The 20,967-nt window shown below is 37.3% G+C and overlaps 1 pseudogene across 1 annotated transcript; it reads left to right on the top strand.

Annotated features, from left to right (window-relative positions):
• The first annotated feature begins 10,649 nt into the window (after positions 1 to 10,649).
• LOC309957781 (olfactory receptor 10R2-like) lies at positions 10,650 to 11,591 on the top strand (annotated as a pseudogene). The gene has a single exon. The product of its transcript is annotated as an olfactory receptor 10R2-like (transcript).
• The last annotated feature ends 9,376 nt before the right edge of the window (positions 11,592 to 20,967 follow it).

Here is a 20,967-nt window from a genome sequence, read left to right as displayed (position 1 = left end):
GAACTTATTTTTGTGTATGGTGTTAGGGAGTGATCTAATTTCATACTTTGACATGTAGCTGTCCAGTTTTCCCAGCACCACTTATTGAAGAGGCTGTCCTTTCTCCACTGTACATTTCTGCCTCCTTTGTCAAAGATAAGGTGACCATATGTGCGTGGGTTTATCTCTGGGCTTTCTATCCTGTTCCATTGATCTATCTTTCTGTTTTTGTGTCAGTACCATACCGTCTTGATAACTGTAGCTTTGTAGTATAGTCTGAAGTCTGGGAGCCTGATTCCTCCAGTTCCTTCTTTCGTTCTCAAGATTACTTTGGCTATTCGGGGTCTTTTGTGTTTCCATACAAATTGCAAAATTTTTTGTTCTAGTTCTGTGAAAAATGCCAGTGGTAGTTTGATAGGGATTGCATTGAATCTATAGATTGCTTTTGGTAGTAGAGTCATTTTCACAATGTTGATTCTTCCAATCCAAGAACATGGTATATCTCTCCATCTATTTGTATCATCTTTAATTTCTTTCATCAGTGTCTTATAATTTTCTGCATACAGATCTTTTGTCTCCTTAGGTAGGTTTATTCCTAGATATTTTATTCTTTTTGTTGCAATGGTAAATGGGAGTGTTTTCTTGATTTCACTTTCAGATTTTTCATCATTAGTATATAGGAATGCCAGAGATTTCTGTGCATTAATTTTGTATCCTGCCACTTTACCAAATTCATTGATTAGCTCTAGTAGTTTTCTGGTAGCATCTTTAGGGTTCTCTATGTATAGGATCATGTCATCTGCAAACAGTGACAGCTTTACTTCTTCTTTTCCGATTTGGATTCCTTTTATTTCCTTTTCTTCTCTGATTGCTGTGGCTAAAACTTCCAAAACTATGTTGAATAAGAGTGGTGAGAGTGGGCAACCTTGTCTTGTTCCTGATCTTAGTGGAAATGCTTTCAGTTTTTCACCATTGAGGATGATGTTTGCTGTGGGCTTGTCATATATGGCCTTTATTATGTTGAGGAAAGTTCCCTCTATGCCTACTTTCTGCAGGGTTTTTATCATAAATGGGTGTTGAATTTTGTCAAAAGCTTTCTCTGCATCTATTGAGATGATCATATGGTTTTTCTCCTTCAGTTTGTTAATATGGTTTATCACATTGATAGATTTGCGTATATTGAAGAATCCTTGCATTCCTGGAATAAACCCCACTTGATCATGGTGTATGATCCTTTTAATGTGCTGTTGGATTCTGTTTGCTAGTATTTTGTTGAGGATTTTTGCATCTATGTTCATCAGTGATATTGGCCTGTAGTTTTCTTTCTTTGTGACATCCTTGTCTGGTTTTGGTATCAAGGTGATGGTGGCCTCGTAGAAGGAGTTTGGGAGTGTTCCTCCCTCTGCTATATTTTGGAAGAGTTTGAGAAGGATAGGTGTTAGCTCTTCTCTAAATGTTTGATAGAATTCGCCTGTGAAGCCATCTGGTCCTGGGCTTTTCTTTGTTGGAAGATTTTTAATCACAGTTTCAATTTCAGTGCTTGTGATTGGTCTGTTCATATTTTCTATTTCTTCCTGATTCAGTCTTGGCAGGTTGTGCATTTCTAAGAATTTGTCCATTTCTTCCAGATTGTCCATTTTATTGGCATAGAGTTGCTTGTAGTAATCTCTCATGATCTCTTTTATTTCTGCAGTGTCAGTTGTTACCTCTCCTTTTTCATTTCTAATTTTATTGATTTGAGTCTTCTCCCTTTTTTTCTTGATGAGTCTGGCTAGTGGTTTATCTATTTTGTTTATCTTCTCAAAGAACCAGCTTTTAGTTTTATTGATCTTTGCTATTGTTTCCTTCATTTCTTTTTCATTTATTTCTGATCTGATTTTTATGATTTCTTTCCTTCTGCTAGCTTTGGGGTTTTTTTGTTCTTCTTTCTCCAATTGCTTGAGGTGCAAGGTTAGGTTGTTTATTCGAGATGTTTCCTGCTTCTTAAGGTGGGCTTGTATTGCTATAAACTTCCCCCTTAGAACTGCTTTTGCTGCGTCCCACAGGTTTTGGGTCGTTGTGTCTCCATTGTCATTTGTTTCTAGGTATTTTTTGATTTCCTCTTTGATTTCTTCAGTGATCACTTCGTTATTAAGTAGTGTATTGTTTAGCCTCCATGTGTTTGTATTTTTTACAGATCTTTTCCTGTAATTGATATCTAGTCTCATGGCGTTGTGGTCAGAAAAGATACTTGATACAATTTCAATTTTCTTAAATTTACCAAGGCTTGATTTGTGACCCAAGATATGATCTATCCTGGAGAATGTTCCATGAGCACTTGAGAAAAATGTGTATTCTGTTGTTTTTGGATGGAATGTCCTATAAATATCAATTAATTCCATCTCGTTTAATGTATCATTTAAAGCTTGTGTTTCCTTATTTATTTTCATTTTGGATGATCAGTCCATTGGTGAAAGTGGGGTGTTAAAGTCCCCTACTATGAATGTGTTACTGTCGATTTCCCCTTTTATGGTTGTCAGTATTTGCCTTATGTACTGAGGTGCACCTATGTTGGGTGCATAAATATTTACAATTGTTATATCTTCCTCTTGGATTGATCCCTTGATCATTATGTAGTGTCCTTCTTTGTCTCTTCTAATAGTCTTTGTTTTAAAGTCTATTTTGTCTGATATGAGAATTGCTACTCCAGCTTTCTTTTGGTTTCCACTTGCATGAAATACCTTTTTCCATCCCCTTACTTTCAGTCTGTATGTGTCTCTAGGTCTGAAGTGGGTCTCTTGTAGACAGCAAATATATGGGTCTTGTTTTTGTATCCATTCAGCCAATGTGTGTCTTTTGGTGGGAGCATTTAGTCCATTTACATTTAAGGTAATTATCGATATGTGTGTTCCCATTCCCATTTTCTTAATTGTTTTGGGTTCGTTATTGTAGGTCCTTTCCTTCTTTTGTGTTTCTTGCCTAGAGAAGTTCCTTTAGCAGTTGTTGTAGAGCTGGTTTGGTGGTGCTGAACTCTCTCAGCTTTTGCTTGTCTGTAAAGGTTTTAATTTCTCCATCAAATCTGAATGAGATCCTTGCTGGGTAGAGTAATCTTGGTTGCAGGTTTTTCTCCTTCAACACTTTCAATATGTCCTGCCACTCCCTTCTGGCTTGCAGAGTTTCTGCTGAAAGATCAGCTGTTAACCTTATGGGGATTCCCTTGTGTGTTATTTGTTGTTTTTCCCTTGCTGCTTTTAATATGTTTTCTTTGTATTTAATTTTTGACAGTTTGATTAATATGTGTCTTGGCGTATTTCTCCTTGGATTTATCCTCTATGGGACTCTCTGTGCTTCCTGGACTTGATTAACTATTTCCTTTCCCATATTAGGGAAGTTTTCAACTATAATCTCTTCAAATATTTTCTCAGTCCCTTTCTTTTTCTCTTCTTCTTCTGGAACCCCTATAATTCGAATGTTGGTGTGTTTAATGTTGTCCCAGAGGTCTCTGAGACTGTCCTCAGTTCTTTTGATTCTTTTTTCTTTATTCTGCTCTGCAGTAGTTATTTCCACTATTTTATCTTCCAGGTCACTTATCCGTTCTTCTGCCTCAGTTATTCTGCTATTGATCCCATCTAGAGTACTTTTAATTTCATTTATTGTGTTGTTCATCGTTGCTTGTTTCATCTTTAGTTCTTCTAGGTCCTTGTTAACTGATTCTTGCAATTTGTCCATTCTATTGTCCATTCTATCTCCAAGATTTCGGATCAACCTTACTATCATTATTCTGAATTCTTTTTCAGGTAGACTGCCTATTTCCTCTGCATTTGTTAGGTCTGGTGGGTTTTTATCTTGCTCCTTCATCTGCTGTGTGTTTTTCTGTCTTTTCATTTTGCTTATCTTACTGTGTTTGGGGTCTCCTTTTTTTTTTTTGCAGGCTGAAGGTTCGTAGTTCCTGTTGTTTTTTGTGTCTGTCCCCAGTGGCTAAGGTTGGTTCAGTGGATTGTGTAGGCTTCCTGGTGGAGGGTACTAGTGCCTGTGTTCTGGTGTATGAGGCTGGATCTTGTCTTTCTGGTGGGCAGGTCCACGTCTGGTGGTGTGTTTTGGGGTGTCTGTAGACTTATTATGATTTTGGGCAGCCTCTCTGCTAATGGGTGGGGTTGTGTTCCTGTCTTGCTAGTTGTTTGGCATAGGATGTCCAGCACTGTAGCTTGCTGGTCGTTGAGTGAAGCTGGGTGCTGGCGTGGAGATGGAGATCTCTCGGAGATTTTTGCCGTTTGATATTATGTGCAGCTGGGAGGCCTCTTGTGGACCAGTGTCCTGAAGTTGGCTCTCCCACCTCAGAGGCACAGCACTGACTCCTGGCTGCAGCACCAAGAGCCTTTCATCCACAGGGCTCCTTAATTTGGGATGATTCCTTGTCTATTCAGGTATTCCACAGATGCAGGGTATATCAAGTTGATTGTGGAGCTTTAATCCGCTGCTTCTGAGGCTGCTGGGAGAGATTTCCCTTTCTCTTCTTTGTTCTCACAGTTCCCAGGGGCTCAGCTTTGGATTTGGCCCCGCCTGTGCGTGTAGGTCGCTGGAGGGCGTCTGTTCTTTGCTCAGACAGGACGGGGTTAAAGGAGCCGCTGATTCGGAGGCTCTGGCTCACCCAGGCCGGGGGGTAGGGAGGGTCACGGAGTGCACGGCGGGCCTGCAGCGGCAGAGGCCGGCGTGACGCTGCAGCCTGAGGCGCGCCGTGCGCTCTCCCGGGGGAGCCGTCCCCGGATCCCGGGACCCCAGCAGCAGCGGGCTGCACAGGCTCCCCGGAAGGGCGTGTGGCTAGTGACCTGCGCTCACACACAGGCCTCCTGGCGGCGGCAGCAGCGGCCTTAGCGTCCCATGTCCGTCTCTGGGCTCCGCACTCTTAGCCGCGGCTCGCGCCCGTCCCCGGAGCTCTCCCAAGCAGCGTTCCCAATCCCCCCTCCTCGTGTACCAGGAAACAAAGAGGGACGTAAAAGTCTCTTGCCTCTTCGGCAGGTCCAGACCCCTCCCCAGACTCTCTCCCGGCCAGCCGCGGCGCACCAACGCCCTGCAGGCTGTGTTCACGCCGCCAACCTCAGTCCTCTCTCGGCGCTCCGACAAAAGCCGGAACCTCAGCTCCCCGTCCCGCCCGCCCCGGCGGGCGAGCAGACAAGCCTCTCGGCTGGTGAGTGCCGGTCGGCCCGATCCTCTGCGCTGGAATCTGTCCGCTTTGCCCTCCACACCCCTGTTGCTGTGCTCTCCTCCGCGGCTCCCAAGCTCCCCCACTCCGCCTCCCGAAGTCTCCACCCGCGAAGGGGCTTCCTAGTGTGTGGACACTTTTCCTCCTTCACAGCTCTCTCCCGCTGGTACAGGACCCGTCCCTATCCTTTTGTCTCTGTTTAGTTTTTTCTTTTGCCCTAACCAGGTACGTGGGGGGTTCCTTGCCTTTTGGGAGGTCTGAGGTCTTCTGCCAGCGTTCAGTAGGTGCTCCGTAGGAGTTGTTCCACGCGTAGATGTATTTCTGGTGTATCTGTGGAGAGGAAGGTGATCTCCGCGTCTTACTCTTCCGCCATCTTCCCGGAAGTCCCTGGGATGAGCACTATTGAAAAAAATTGTCTTAAGGGCCCCTGCAAGAACAGGCTTCAAAGTATCAATAGAAGCAAGAGAAAGTTAAAGATAACTTGCAGTTTTGTTCTCGTTAAAGAAAGAGGCTAATTGATGTTTAGGAATGTGGTAAAAGTAATTTTTCAATTACTTCAATTTAAGCATTGCCTATGATAAACATTATGGCCCCTATTCTTAAGGAAAGCAAGAACAGTGTCACTCAAAAGTGATAACATGGGCTTCCCTGGTGGCGCAGTGGTTGAGAGTCCACCTGCCGATGCAGGGGACACGGGTTCGTGCCCCGGTCCAGGAAGATCCCACATGCCGCAGAGCGGCTAGGCCCATAAGCCATGGCCGCTGAGTCAGCACGTCCGGAGCCTGTGCTCCGCAACGAGAGAGGCCACGACAGTGAGAGGCCCACATAACGCAAAAAAAAAAAAAAAAAAAAAAAAAGTGAGAACATTTAATAAATAACCTGTTGGTACTGTGTCTGCGGAAAATGGAAAAAAATTAAAGATATTTTAAGTATTAATATTTCAGCTAGAAATTAAGGAAATATAAAACATTAAAAGAGAATTGGTTACAGTAACTGATATCATTGTAAATGTCTACATTTGTCAAACATATGACAAAATTTTAGTTTTTCTCCAAGAAAAAATCTGTATCCACAATTTAAAAATGATCAGCCCCCCCCAGTAAGTGGGTCCCAGGGAAAGGACTTTTAGTGTCTGAATTAACCTTTCAATTACAAGGAGCATTCTTCCAAATTAATTTCAGTTCATGAGAAGTTTCTTATCAACTTCAAGCTGAATACATAATTGCTACCTCTCTTAATTAATCTGCCTGAAATTACCAAGTGTCTTAAGTGACTTATGCCAGAAATGTGGACCTAGATATAGGATGTGTCTACTTTGAAAACATTATGGGGTGATGTTTAATGTGGAATTTTGGAGGTGAAATTTTCCACCTTCCATTTAAAGGTGAACATCTGCAATAAAAGAAAAAAATTTGTCCTCACCTTGCTTTTGTTTTAGAAAATATAACTCTCTGACACTCTTCACTTACTTATTTAAAAAATAAAGCCACCTCATACACTACGTTTATATTACCACAACAAACAAACAAAAATCAAAAGCCCTTCACTTTTCTGAGAGTAGATACCTAGGACCTATAAGCATGTGGTACTTTTGTGGTCATGAAGAAGCCATATACTTACCTGTAGTGACAAGATATTGGGTTAAGCTCAGATAATTCAGCTGTTACTTGTGTGGCTGGGTGCCAAATGTTTTCACAAGATGCAAAGGGATTACAGGGAGGAGATAAGAAGAGACTCATGAGGTCTGAGAGACTTGACCACATTATCAACCAACTTGACCTTGTTAACGTGAACATTCCGTCTAACAATAGCAGAAAACATATTCTTTTCAAGAGCACAAGGAGCATTCACCAAGAAAAACCAAATTCTGGACCATTAAGCAAATTTTCATATATTTAAAATGATTGAAAATCATATGAATAATGTTCTGTGATCACAATGCAATTAAACAAGAAAAAAATAATGAAACATTTCTGGAAACTCTCCATATATTTGGCAATAAGCAATACTTCTGAATAATCCATGGTTCAAAGAAAATTTAAAATAAAGATTGGACAATATTTTGAATTAAACAAAATGAAAAGGCTACATATGCAAATTTGTAGGATGCAGCCTAATAGTGTATAAAGGAAAATTTATAGCTTTAAATACTTAAATTAGAAAGGAACAGCATCTAAATTCAATGATTTAAATTGCCACCTTAAGAAACTAGAAAAAAAAGAAGACTATATTAAATACAATGAAGTTGAAGGAAGGAAATTTTAGAGAAAAGAATGAAAATGAATGGATGCAAATGTGAAGAATTATAGAAATCAATTAAATCAAAAGATAGTTCAAAAGATAAATGAAGCAGATAAACCTCCAGCCAGACTGACAAAAGAGAGAATATGAAAATTACTAATATCTGGAATGAAAGAGCAGGTATTTCTATTATTCATGGAGATTTTATAAAGAGGATAAGGGAATAATATGAATAACTTTATGCTAATAAATATGACAGTTGAGGTTAAATAAATAAAATCCTTGAAAGAAAGATCGGGGTGGCTATTCTTATTTCAGACAAAATAGACTTTTAGTCAGAAAAACAGGAAGGAGAGATAAAGAATGTCTTTATATAATGATAAAATGGAAAAGTCATCAAGAAAATATAACAGTTGTAGATATTTATGTACCCAACATTGAAGCACCTAAATATATCAAGCAATTATTAACATATGAAGGCAGAATCACACAGCAACCCATAATGGTAAACTTCATTACCCCACTTTCAACAATAAATAGACCATTTAGAATGCAAAAACACTGATGAACTTGGAGGGCATAGTGCTAAGTGAAATAAGTCAGTGAAAGAAGGACAAATACTGCATGATTCCACTAATATGAGGTATCTAAAGTAGTCAAACTCATAGAAACAGAAAGTAGGATGTTGGTTGTCAGGGGTTGGAGGGTGGTGGAAATGGGGAGATTCTGTTCAATGAGTACTAAGTTTCAGTTCTGCAATATCAAAAATTTCTAAGGATCTTCTGTACAACATTGGGCTTATAGTTAACAAAACTGTACGGTACATTTAAAAATTTGTCACAAGTTTAGATCTCATGGTATGTGTTTTGTTTTTTCTTTTTAATTTTTTTAACATCTTTATTGGAGTATAAATTGCTTTACAACGGTGTGTTAGTTTCTGCTTTATAACAAGGTGAATCAGCTATACATTTACATATATCCCCATATCTCCTCCCTCTTGCGTCTCCCTCCCATCACAATTAAAAAAAGACACATGCATTAGAGGTGTTTCTAAAAGTGTTTATTTTCTGTTGCATGAGTAGTGTTACTGCAGTGAATGCATGTGTTCACCACACTACAGTGCATATAATACACTATGTAGACACAAGTATAATAGATGTTTCTAAGAGTGATAGCTGTGCATATGAATCAGGACTGTGCTGTTTTGGTGAAAGAGTATGTTCATCATACTGTGATGCATATAATAAATTACATAAAGAAACATGTTTTAAGAAAGGGTATACATGATTGTGGATCAGGAGTTAAGATGCTCTTTCTTTTCTTTTCTGTTTGAGGGTTAATTTGGCCCTAAACTTTTTCAAGGAGTATGAAGTCTGTTTTGTCTGATATGAGTGTTGCTACCCCTACTTTCTTGTTGTTTCCATTTTTGTGAAATATCATTTTCCAACCCCTCCCTTTCAGTCTCTGAGTGTCTTTAGTTCTGAAGTGAATCTTTTGTAAGTAGCATACAGATGGGTCTTGTTTTTTAATCTAATCAGTCACTCTTGTCTCTTGATTGGATCTTTTAGTCCATTGACATTTAAAGTAAATATTGATAGGTATTATTTGTACTTTACTAAGTTCTCTAACATAATAGGTGGATAAAGTCATATCAGAATTAAACACTGGAGTCATAGTCATGGAGTGCTTAATTGATTCCATAGTTGAGACCTATATACTCACACCATAATGGAAATTAATGACAGAATCCTTACTAATAGTAGAATAAACAGGCTATTTGATTGTCTGAGTTTATGTGACATCTAATTATAGGAAAGCCAGCTTCCCAATATATGGGCCCATGGGAATTTGAGTTTTCTACCCTTTCCTGCACTGGTAGAAAACCAGTGGTCTAGAGTTATAAGATTTAACAAATATGAACAGAGGATACCCAGTTATATTTGAATTCCAGATAAGCAACAAATATAATTTTTTAGTCTAAGTATGTCTCATGCAATATTTAGGGCATTCTTATAGTAAATCTTTCATTTTTGTTTGCCCGAATTTAAAATTAACTGGGCATCTTGTATTTTATATGGAAACCCCATACTGATCCCACAAGAAATAGAATTTGAATGCAGTCATTTTTGCTGGAAAAAAGAAGAACACTGGGGGCTTCCCTGGGGCGCAGTGGTTGAGAGTCCATATATTTACATTTTATATGTAAATATAACCTCTCAACCACTACACCACCAGGGAAACCCCTAGTCTGCCCATTTTTAAACTGCATGCTTCTTTTATTTCAATTGTAAGAGTTATATGTATATTCTGGATACAAATCGCTTATCAGATTATGTTTTGCAAATATATTATTCTCTGTGTGGTGTTCTCTTCATTTTCACAGTTGTACTTTTTGAAGTGTATATTTCTGGACTCTAAATTCTAACCATTGTCTATATGTATAATTATATGCCAGTGTCATACTTTCTTGATTACTGCATCATTAAGGTAAGTTTTGCAATCAGAAAGTATAAATCCTACATCTTTGCCCTCCTTTTTCACAATTATTTTGGCTATTCTAATTCCTTTTCATAGTCATTTTGTGATCACTTTGTCAATTTTTACAAAAAAAGTTTATGATGAATATATAGATCAGTTTGCTCATAATTGCCCGTAGTAATGTTGAGTCTTATAACCCATGAACATGGATGTCTCTTTGTTTATTTAGATTTTCTTTAATTTCTCTCAACAACATTTGGTGGTTTTCTGTGAATATGTCTTGCTCCTCATTTGTTAAGTTTAATCCTAGTTTTTCATTCCATTAAATAAGGAATTATTTTCTTTGGTTCATTTTTGCATTGTGTGTTCCTACTTGTAGAAGGCAGAATAATGTCCTTCCAAAGATGTCCATGTATCAATCCCAGAAACATGTAAATTGGTTAGGTTACATGAAAAACGGGAATTAAGGCTGGAGATAAAATTAAGTTTGCTAACCCTGTGCCCTTCAGATAGAGATTATTTTACATTATTTGGGTGTGACTATGTAATCACAGTATTCTTAAAAGTGGAAGACAGAATCAGAGTTGGGGAAAGATATGCAACTTTCCTGGCTTTGAAGAAGGCAGAGGGGGACCATGAACCAGAAGCTGCTAGAAACTGGTAAAGGCAAGATCTTTCCAACACCTGAAGAAAGTCATATGAGCCTACATACCCTGCATATAGATTCCTGTATCCATGTACCTGAATGCATTTACTTCCCTTTTCTTTACAGGTCTTGGCAGAAAACCTCACCATGGTCACTGAGTTCCTGTTGCTGTGTTCTTCAAGCCTTGGTGAAATTCAGCTTGTCCTCTTTGCGGTTTTCCTTTTTCTGTACCTAGTCATTCTCAGTGGCAATGTCACTATTGTTAGTGTCATCCTCCTGGAAAAAAGCCTCCACACACCAATGTACTTCTTCTTCAGCATTCTCTCAACATCAGAGAGATGTTATACACCTTTGTCATCTTACCCAAGATGTTCATCAATCTCCTTTCTGTGGCCAAGACAACCTCCTTCACCTGTTGTGCCATCCAAATGTTCTTCTTCCTTGGTTTTGCTATTACCTACTGCCTGTTATTGGGGGTGATGGGCTATGATCATTATGCTGCCATTTGTCAACCTCTGCATTACCCTATCCTTATGAGTTGACAGGTGTGTGGAAAATTGGGAGCCACCTGTGGGATTGGTGGGTTCTTGGCCTCACTAACAGTAGTGTATTTAGTTTTCAGCCTTCCTTTCTGTAGTGCCAACAAAGTCAACCATTATTTCTGTGACAGTCATTCATCTGGCTTGCACAAATACAGATGTTCATGAGTTTGCCATATTCATCTGTGGGGTTCTTGTACTTGTGGTCCCATTTTTATTCATCTGTGTTTCTTATATCTGCATTCTGAGGACTATCCTGAAGAGTCCCTCTGCTGAAGGCAGACAGAAAGCCTTTTCCACCCATGCCTCTCACCTCACTGTTGTTATTATTCACTGTGGTTTCGCTTCCTACATCTACCTGAGACCAACAGCAAACTATGTGTCCAAAAAGGACAGGCTGGTAATGGTGACATACTCTTTTATCACTCCATTATTAAACCCCATGGTATACAGTCTCAGAAACAAGGATGTCCAAGTTGCTATTAGAAAAGTGTTGGGAAAGAAATGATCCCTAAAATTATTTAATTGAAATATTATATTTCAGATTCTGTAAAAAACATAGTTCTTCTATTATAAAGAATGTACTTCCACATCTTTTTAACTGAACATTTTTATTTTTTGAGAGTAGTTGGCACATTTTCATCTCTCAGCTTTTGTACCTCAATTGCAATACAGAAAAGTTCACATTAGTGTCACTTATGTGACACTAATGTCTGCTTTTCCTCTAGAATAAGATGTTATTATGAGGTTTATTGGTAAATATTGAGTTTGGAATGTTATTGTTTGTAAAAATAGTCAAATAGTTGGCCTGACCAGTGTTATGACCATAGTTAATCATCTTAATCACTCTAGTCCACATATTACAACAGAGAGTATTTTGAAAGCAATATCCAAACATGAAATTATCCTCATGAACATGAGTGGGAGAAGACTTGCTTACAATTTAAGGAGTTTACAGAATATCTAAACCCATTCATAGACCCAATTCATGATAGTCCTTGCCTCATGGCCAATCTTATCTAAATCGCTTCACTCTATTTTTACCATTTAATCTTTTCTTTTCTACTTTTGACATTTTGTTATAATGTTCCTTTTTACCTGTTTGAGAAATTATTTATATCATCCTGTCACAGATTTTATGTTTTATAATTTGAAAATAATGACAGGATACATTAATTGGCATTTTGCATCTACCCACTAGATTTTCTTCCTGGATGTAAATGTCCCTTCAATGGTGAATTTCACAAAAACTCACCATGGGGTAAAAAGATATTCTATTCTGGTTAGGACAGCACATACAATTAACTAGAGTAGTGCTGTTTTATTACATCACCTGCATTAAAAAAATTAAGAGGTGCAATCTAAAGTTTCTGAATATAGAGTATGTAGACATTAGGAAATTAAATTCTATACTGCAGGAAGTTGTAGTAGTTAAATAGAAAGCTCCAGAAACAGACTTTACACTTAATGCCTTGATCAACTTTCATAAAAAGTGGCTGAGTTTTGTGTCCAGCACTAGTGCTTGGACTATTTTCTACAGCAGCCTGATGCTAAAGTGCTTTTTAAAATTTTTTGTGTATCCTACTTTGTAGGTCTAATTTTCTATTATCCTCTTCATGTGTGGGCCCACTGAATGACTTTTTAATTTAGCTCTTATCGTTTTTTTAGTGTTTCTATAGTGAACAGCCTTAGAAGAGAGTGATATTGTTATTCTTTGGAGACAAGTGTGCTTATTGCCTATTCCCTATGTCAAAGCAAAGATGGTGCCAGACTGTGTTAAACAGGCAAGGAAAGCTTTCTTCAAGGTTATTTTAGTAAAGGAGAAAGACTATAACTAAGTCTGAACTTGGCAACTCTGACATCATTAGATGCATGGATAAAGAAGATATGATACATATGTACAATGGAATATTACTCAGCCATGAAAAAGAACAAAATAAGGCCATTTGCAGCAATATGGATGAACCTAGAGATTGTCATACTGAGTGAAGTATGTCAGACACAGAAAGACAAATATCATACATATATGTATAACTGATTCACTTTGCTGTACAGCAGAAACTAACACAACATTGTAAATCAACTATACTCCAATAAAAATCAATTTAAAAAAGTTAGGCTTTCAAGAATGTACACATTTGTTTGCATACACAGAAACATCTTTTTCTTTCTATAATTCTAAAACTATCCATGTTTAAAACAATAAATTACTGTTTACTGAAACTTGCTAAGTGTTAGGCACTATTTTAGTTACAGGATACATTAGTAAACAAAAATAAAAAATCCTGCCTTCATGGAGCTTCTATTCTACTACAGAGACATAAAACCTAAACGATAAGCAGGATATATTAGTAAATTATATGTTAGAAGATTATGTGTGCTATGGGAAAAAAGTGGAGCAAGGTAAAAAGCAGAGGTGTTGGGGGTGATGATTTTAAATAGAGTGTCCAAGAAGACCTCTTTAAGAAGGGGCCATTCAAGCAAATACATGAAAGAGGTGAGGAAGAACATTATGGACGCATAAATTGTCCCTCCTTTTTGTCACCTTTTATGAGTTAAAATTCAGTATCCATCCGTGAACAAGAGTACCTCTCAGGGAGTTGGGGGATCCAGTATCATACACCAAAGTATCCAGGAGGAGTTTTTCCCACCTGTGCATTGGATAACGGGTAGATAAACCTTTTTATGTGTTATGGAAATGGCAGATGTCTGTGAACTGGCTTCAGCCCCTCTTCATTGCAGTAGGGGAGCATCTGTAAAGTGTTGACTTGGACATACACCCATGGGTAAAATAGCCTTTGTAGAAGTCCTGGTTTACAGAGGAGAGATATCAGCGAGCAAAAAACAAAAACAAAAACAAACACAAAACAGGTGCATTGGACAGTGTAAGAAGAAATTTGTCAGTGCCACCTGTCCCCCAAGGTTGTACAGCTTGGGAATGAACTAGCTGACAACAACCTCTCCTGAGGGAAAAGGGAGAGAAATGACTGAGTGTCCAGGTTCCCCAGCTGTGAGGGATGCTGCTGGAGAAAACTTTCTCTGTCCCAGAGCACCCAGGGTACAGGCAAGACTTTCATGACTGGATAGGGAGAGGAGATCAGGAAAATACAAGAGAGCATTTAAGGGATGTGATTTCTGTTGACTGTGTTCAAGGCTGTAGCAGCAAGTCCACCCACAAGCTGCTGGGGAAACCTCACTTGAGAATCCCCACAACTGGCCCATGGACACCCCAATACCCCAAGTGCCAAGCCCACATCTCCCCCAACTCTTCAGCCAGCTCCTTGTGAATGTTCCTGAAGTGTCTGTGAGAGTAACCTAAGGTAGACAGGGAGGGCAAACAGAAAACAGAAGAGCGTCTATGAACAAGGGAGAAAGCACAAAGTTGAGCTACAGTACCACCTTCAGGAAAATAAAAGAGAAGTTTCCAATATCTGATCTGACGTGTTGTAAGATCAAGAGAAGACATACAAACTTAAGAATTCTGCTACATAAAAAGAAATGAAATATTCATACAAGCTGTAACATTGGACGAACCTTGAAAGCATACTAAGTGAAAAAAGCCAGTCATGTAGGACCACATCATATATGATTCCATTTATATGACATGTCCAGAACAGGCAAATCTATATAGATGGAAAGTAGGTTAGTAATTGCCTAAGAATGAGGGTGGGGTGGGAAGATTGGGCATGTTGGCTAAAGGTGTGGATTAACTTCTTAGGCCAATAAAATGTTCTAAAATTGATTGTAGTGATGGATGTGTAACTATGTGCGTATTCTAAAAGCCATTTAATTGGACTCTTTACATGGTTGGCATATATGGTACATGAATTATGTCTCAATAAAGCTGTTAAAAGAAGAATTCTGCTACAAGAGGGAGCATGGAGCAGGTGTATCCATGCAACATCAGGAAAGCCCAGGGTATAAGTAGGACCAACAAAAAGTATCTTCCACCTGAAGGTGGTTAGTAAGGAATGGGGAAGATGACAGCTACTTCAAATGTGAAAGTAGTGATGTAAATCTCCAAGATATGTAATGAACCAAGGAAACATGACATGATCAAATGATCACAATAATCCTCTACTAAGTGAACCTAAAGACACAGAGATATGTGATTTGCCCAATAAATAATTCAAAGTAACTTATTTGAAGAAACTTAATGAGCTAAAAGAAAACACACAAAGACAACTCAACAAAATCAAGAGAACAATACAGAAACTAAATGAGAAATTTAACGAAGAGATATGTCATTAAAAAAAGAGAGTCGTACAACTCAGAGAACAAAGGAAAATGTATGAAAATAGCAAAGAAAGCCTATGTGATCTAATGGACATCATCAAAAGAACAAACCTCAGAATCATTGGATTTCTAGAAAGAGAAGACAGGGGAAGAGGACAGAAAGTTCATCTGAAGAAATAATAGTTGAGACCTTCTCAAACCTTGGGAGAGACTTGGACACCCAAGTTCAGGAAGCTAATACATTACCCCATTATTTCAATTCAGAATGATCTTCTCCAAGACACATTATAGTAAACTTTCAAAATCAAAAACAAAGAGAGAATACTAAAAACCACAAAAAAAATAAAGATTGCAACCTACAAAATAACCCCCATTAGGCTATCAGCAGATTCCTCAGCAGAAAAGTTACAGGCCAGGAGACAGCAGAATGATATATTCAAAGTGTTGAATTAAGAAAAAAAGCCAGCCAAGAGTACTCTATCTGGCAAAGTTATTCTTCAGAAACAAAGGAGAAATAAAGATTTTTCTAAATAAACAAAAGGTGGGGGAGTTCATCAATCACCACTAGACCTGCCTTACAAAAAAATGTTGAAATGCTGAAAGGAGTTCTTTAAGCTGAAATGAAAGGGTGATGATTAGTAATATGAAAATACATGAAAATATACAACACACTGGAAAAAGTAAATATCTAGTCAGATTTAGAAATTTTGAATTTTGTAATATGATATTGTGTTAACTATTCAACTGTAGTATAAAAGTTAAAGAAGAGAATTAGAATGAGCATAACTACTATAATTTCTTCATGAATGCAAAATATAAAAAGGGTTAATTTTGTCATTAAAAACTTAAAAGAGAGGGACTAAAAGAATAGAGGTTTTTATACAATCAAAGGTATGTTGCTATCAGTGTAAGAAAGAAAACACAGTTTTAAAAATGGGTAAAGGATTTAAATAGTCTCTAAAGAATACATGCAAATCTCTAATAAGCACAGGAAAAAATGGTCAACAGTATTAGTCGCTGGGGAAATACTAATCAAAACCATTACATACAACTTCACATCTACTAGGATGGCAATACTACTACTACTACTAATAATAATAATGCAGAAAATACCAAGTGTTGGCAAGGAAATGGAGAAATTGGGACTCATACATTTCTGGTGGGAATGTAAATTAGTGCAGCTGCTGTGAACAACAATTTGATAGTTCCTCAAAAAGTTACAAATAGAATTACAATATGATCTAGTATTTCCACTCCTATGTGCATGCTCAAGAGAATTAAATACATATGTTTACCCAAAAACTTGTACATGATTCTTCACAGAAGCATCACACATAATAACTAAAAAGTGGGAACTACCCAAATGTCAACTGTTGATGGATGGATAAATAAATCTGGTATACCTATGCAATGAAATATTATTCAGCCATTAAAAGGCATGAAGCCCTGATACATGTTACAACATAGATGACCCTTATGCTAGATAAAAAGAGCCATATGCAAAAGACCACATATAATATGATTCCATTTGTATAAAATGTTTAGGATAGGCAAATCTATAGAGACAGAAAGTAGAGTAGAGGTTGCTGGGGGAAGAGGAGATGACTGCTAAAGCATATGGGGTTTCTTTTCAGGCTAATGAAATGTTCTGGAATTAGACAGTGGTGATGGCTGCCCAATTCTGTAAATATACTAAAATCCATTGAATCAACATTTTAAAATAGTAAATATTGTAGTATGAGAATTATCTCTTAACTAAAAAAATCAGATCCAACCATGAATATAGACTTGAAAGAGGTTCATAACATACTCTTGCAGAAAAAGTAAGTTGCAGAATAATTTAAAGATAGATATCAGATATCTATCTATTTTTCTGTCTACGTATCTATCTATCATGTCTCTCTCTCTAAGTGATATGTGTTTGTGTGTGCATGTGTATATATTTATAATCAGTCTAACCATAAATAGTGGAAATTCAAGGATAAGAAAGTTGAGGAAGAGAGGACATTTCAGAATCTATTTTATATATTGGTACTTTTTATTATTCTGAGGATCATATGTTATTTAGATAGTTTTACATTTATTTTGAAATAACAATATATTTTAAAAAAATGCTAAGTAAACCACTAAGAATCCTGCTGTTGGAACAGAGAGCAAAGGATATTTTTTCACTGCAACTAAATAATAAAAATTTGTTTAATAGAAATGGGGGCTCAGATTCCCCATCCCCCTCCTGCTGACAACCTGCCTTCGCTTCCTGCCCTCAGGCGTGTGAGAGGAGCATGTTTCTTTCCAATAAATACCAACACATCAAAAAAAAAAAAGAAATGGGGGATATTTTAAAATGAAGAATTGTGGTACGGGTTGAACTGTGTCCCTCTAAAATTCATATGTTGAAGTCTTAACCACTGGTACCTCAGAATGTGACTGTATTTGAGAATAGGGTTTTTAAAGAGCCAATGAAGTTAAAATTAAGTCATTAGAATGGTCATTAGAGATGACTGACATCTCTACAAGAAGGGGAAATGTTTTTTAAAAGGAGGAAATTTGAACACAGAATTATAGAGAGAAGATGATATGAAGACATAGGCAGAAGATAGCCAAAAACAAGTCAAGGAGAAAGGTCACAGAACAAACCAGCCCTGCTGACATTTTGAATTAGATTTCTAGCTTTCAGACTGTGAAAAAATAAATTTCTGTTGTTTAACTAGCCAGGTCTATGGTACTTTGTTATGGCAGCCTTAGCAAACTAATACAAAACATGTGGTATAAATATGTTTTGCATATTTAGGAACTCTGAGTAGAATGAGATGGCTGGAGAGGCAGATGTGAGGAGAGAGAGATTTGAAGACAGTTCATGGAGGACCTTATGGCCATCCCTAAATGCTTACTTTTGTTGGTTGTAAATTGTGAAGTTTTGAGGAAGAGAGGAATTTGATCTGATATTTTCTTAGGTTGAGATCCATGAGTATGGTCAATTTAGTAGTGGAGAGACTAATAGCAACAGAGATTTTAAGAGCAGATTAGTGACCTAGGAAGATCAATTACTATCAAATAATTATTACACTTGACTGTTTATCTTTCTACTATACATAATACTATACAAAATAGTCTCATCTTTATCTCATTTAAATGAAGACATAGACCAATATAGGAGAAGGCACCAATCTCCTTATTTTACAGATGAGTAGTCTGGGGCCCAAAGTAAGAAAGTAATTTACTCTTAGTAATTTTCTAGGTCACAGAGTAACTTCATGACATAAAAAGGGGCCTCCTTCCTTGCAAATTTTTCCTTTGGATGGCCCCAGGCAGTGTGGGAAGTGAGGGAGAGGCAATAGTGCTGGTTGATTTATGAGGTTATCCACAGAATTGACTTCTATGTCACTGCACAGGGAGAGGGTCATGGTGTCCAGGGGTGTGTGTGACAAGGTATGGGAAATAGTTTTCACCATTGTTGGAGCAATGCTAGTGCCTTAGTCATAGCAGGAAGCAGCAGGGACAGTGGCACCGGACATACCCATGGAGTGAAAATTGAAATGAGCTCTAGGAAAGGGGTAAGAGAGTCAATTCTCTGCCATGTACCTGCAGTGTGATAATAAAACTTTATGTAATCTCTGCTATATTCAGTGTTTATAAATGTAGTAGGGGGCTGAAAGTCCTGACTTAGCTTATCTCAAAAATTTTAAAGAAATTGAATACACACAAAGACACACATACAGAAATATATTCCTCTATATATGTATATAAAGGGGGGTTGGGGGATCATGATTAGTATTTTATTTGAAATTTGAGAATATTTATCATATTATCTAGCAATGGATACTTGAGTGGAATTGATTTGGATTTAAAGATGAAATAAGGACAATTGGTATCGCTACAAAATTGAGACACCCTGTCCTTGTATAAAGTATCTCTATGTTTATTCGTTTTATTCTGTATCCCTTGGAAAAGTTTCTTTACAGCTTCATTTTAATAGGTCTCAACTAGAAATTGTTAAATATATTTCTAAATGTTTTCCAAGGAAAATAAGTAAAATTTCCCATTTTTACAAACACCTTCCTTTGATCTTTTCACACAGTTATGTTGAGGTTCCAAAGGAACTCATATATCCCAGACCTAACACTTTCCTCTTGATATCTTCATTTGTAGTCTGTTTAGGGATTTACTTTTAAACTTTTCAGAGTCCTATAGACACATATAGGGTTCCTAGTACATCTTTCTACTACCCTGGATCACTCTCTGTAGAGTTCACTTCTACAAATTCCTTCTGAGCTGTTGAACCACTGATTGTTACCAATGATGTCTTTTTTGGTCTCTTGCCAAGCCCAGATAGATACAACATCTGCTCTGCAGTTGTGTTATCAAGTCCCCTGGAATGATTACTGCATTACACTTTTTTTTTTAATTTATTTTTTGATACAAATTCTTTCCATCTTGCTAATAAAGATTGATCAAGGGAAATGGGCAACTTTCTTGACTGGGACATAAGGAGTGAAAATGCAAAAACTGAAATTAAGTTCCAAAAGATTTTCCATAGGGAAAAGTGCAAGATGAAGTGAAATGGTTGGAAAATCATCTCAGGAAGTATGGAAGGTTTATTTTTTTGGTGGGAGGAAGTATAGGAAGTTACTTCATGAGTATTGAATGAGTTTCAATTAATGCATGAAAGTTGAGTCACTGAAGAAAGGACAAGGGATATTTTGCTAGAAGTTGGGAATTTTTAGAGTCTTATTTTTGCAATGAGCTGATCACCTTCTTCCTATTAGTTATATATGGACTGTATTTCTGGTCACTGGGCTCAATGCCTTATTGAGACAAGTACACTTGTGCCACAGTCACATTTTAATTACAAGGATCATAGAAAGAGGATGGCTCTACACATATAAAAGTGTGCATGTGTGCTTTTCTGAGGAATTGTCTTCTCAAATGAAAGATGTCTAGGAGAAACTTGTGCTAGCAGAACTAAGCTAGAACAAGTAGAATTAATGTTTTATTTTATAATGGCTGGTTTTCTGAAAATGTGTGAAACTATTAGTAGCTCATTAAAATCACCAGGAAAGATAAAAGGACAGTCAGGAATTTAGAAAAAATAATGCATTGAATTTTTTTCTCTGAATGTATCTACCCAATCAACCTATCAACTCAATCTTTGTGAATGTTGTTTTCTTTTATATCACTGATTAGGAAAACAAAAATCTATGTGTTTTTAATAAACTTTCACTGACTTATATGGAATATATATCCTTGAGGCAGGAGAATCTTTGTGTTTGCTACGCACAAACTTATTCATCTTTCTCAATGTAAATGTCTCTGTGGAGTTATTTAACTGTTGTCTCTCAGCTGTAATTCACTATTCTCTACTTTATATATAACTTAGGTTGAGATCCTGAAAAGTACATTTTCTTGAATCATAATTGGTTCATCTGTTCAATGATAAAGAGTGTCTTAGAAAATCAGTCCTAATATCAAGGCCAGCCTGATAGGTTACAAATCCAATTTCAGTGCAACTATATTATATCATGGCCAAGGTCACAGAAATTCCCTAATTCTGCCTTGGTTTAAGCTTTCCTACAGTGTATTCAAAAGATACACACACACACACACACACACACACACACACACACACACATATATATATATAGGAGACAATTATGAATGGGAAATAAACA

This window comes from Leucopleurus acutus (genome assembly GCF_964270905.1).
Source record: "Leucopleurus acutus genome assembly, chromosome: 2".
Classification (NCBI taxonomy): Eukaryota; Metazoa; Chordata; class Mammalia; order Artiodactyla; family Delphinidae; genus Leucopleurus; species Leucopleurus acutus.
The sequence above is the reverse complement of the archived record's forward strand: the minus strand, read 5'-3'. Positions and strand labels throughout refer to the sequence as shown.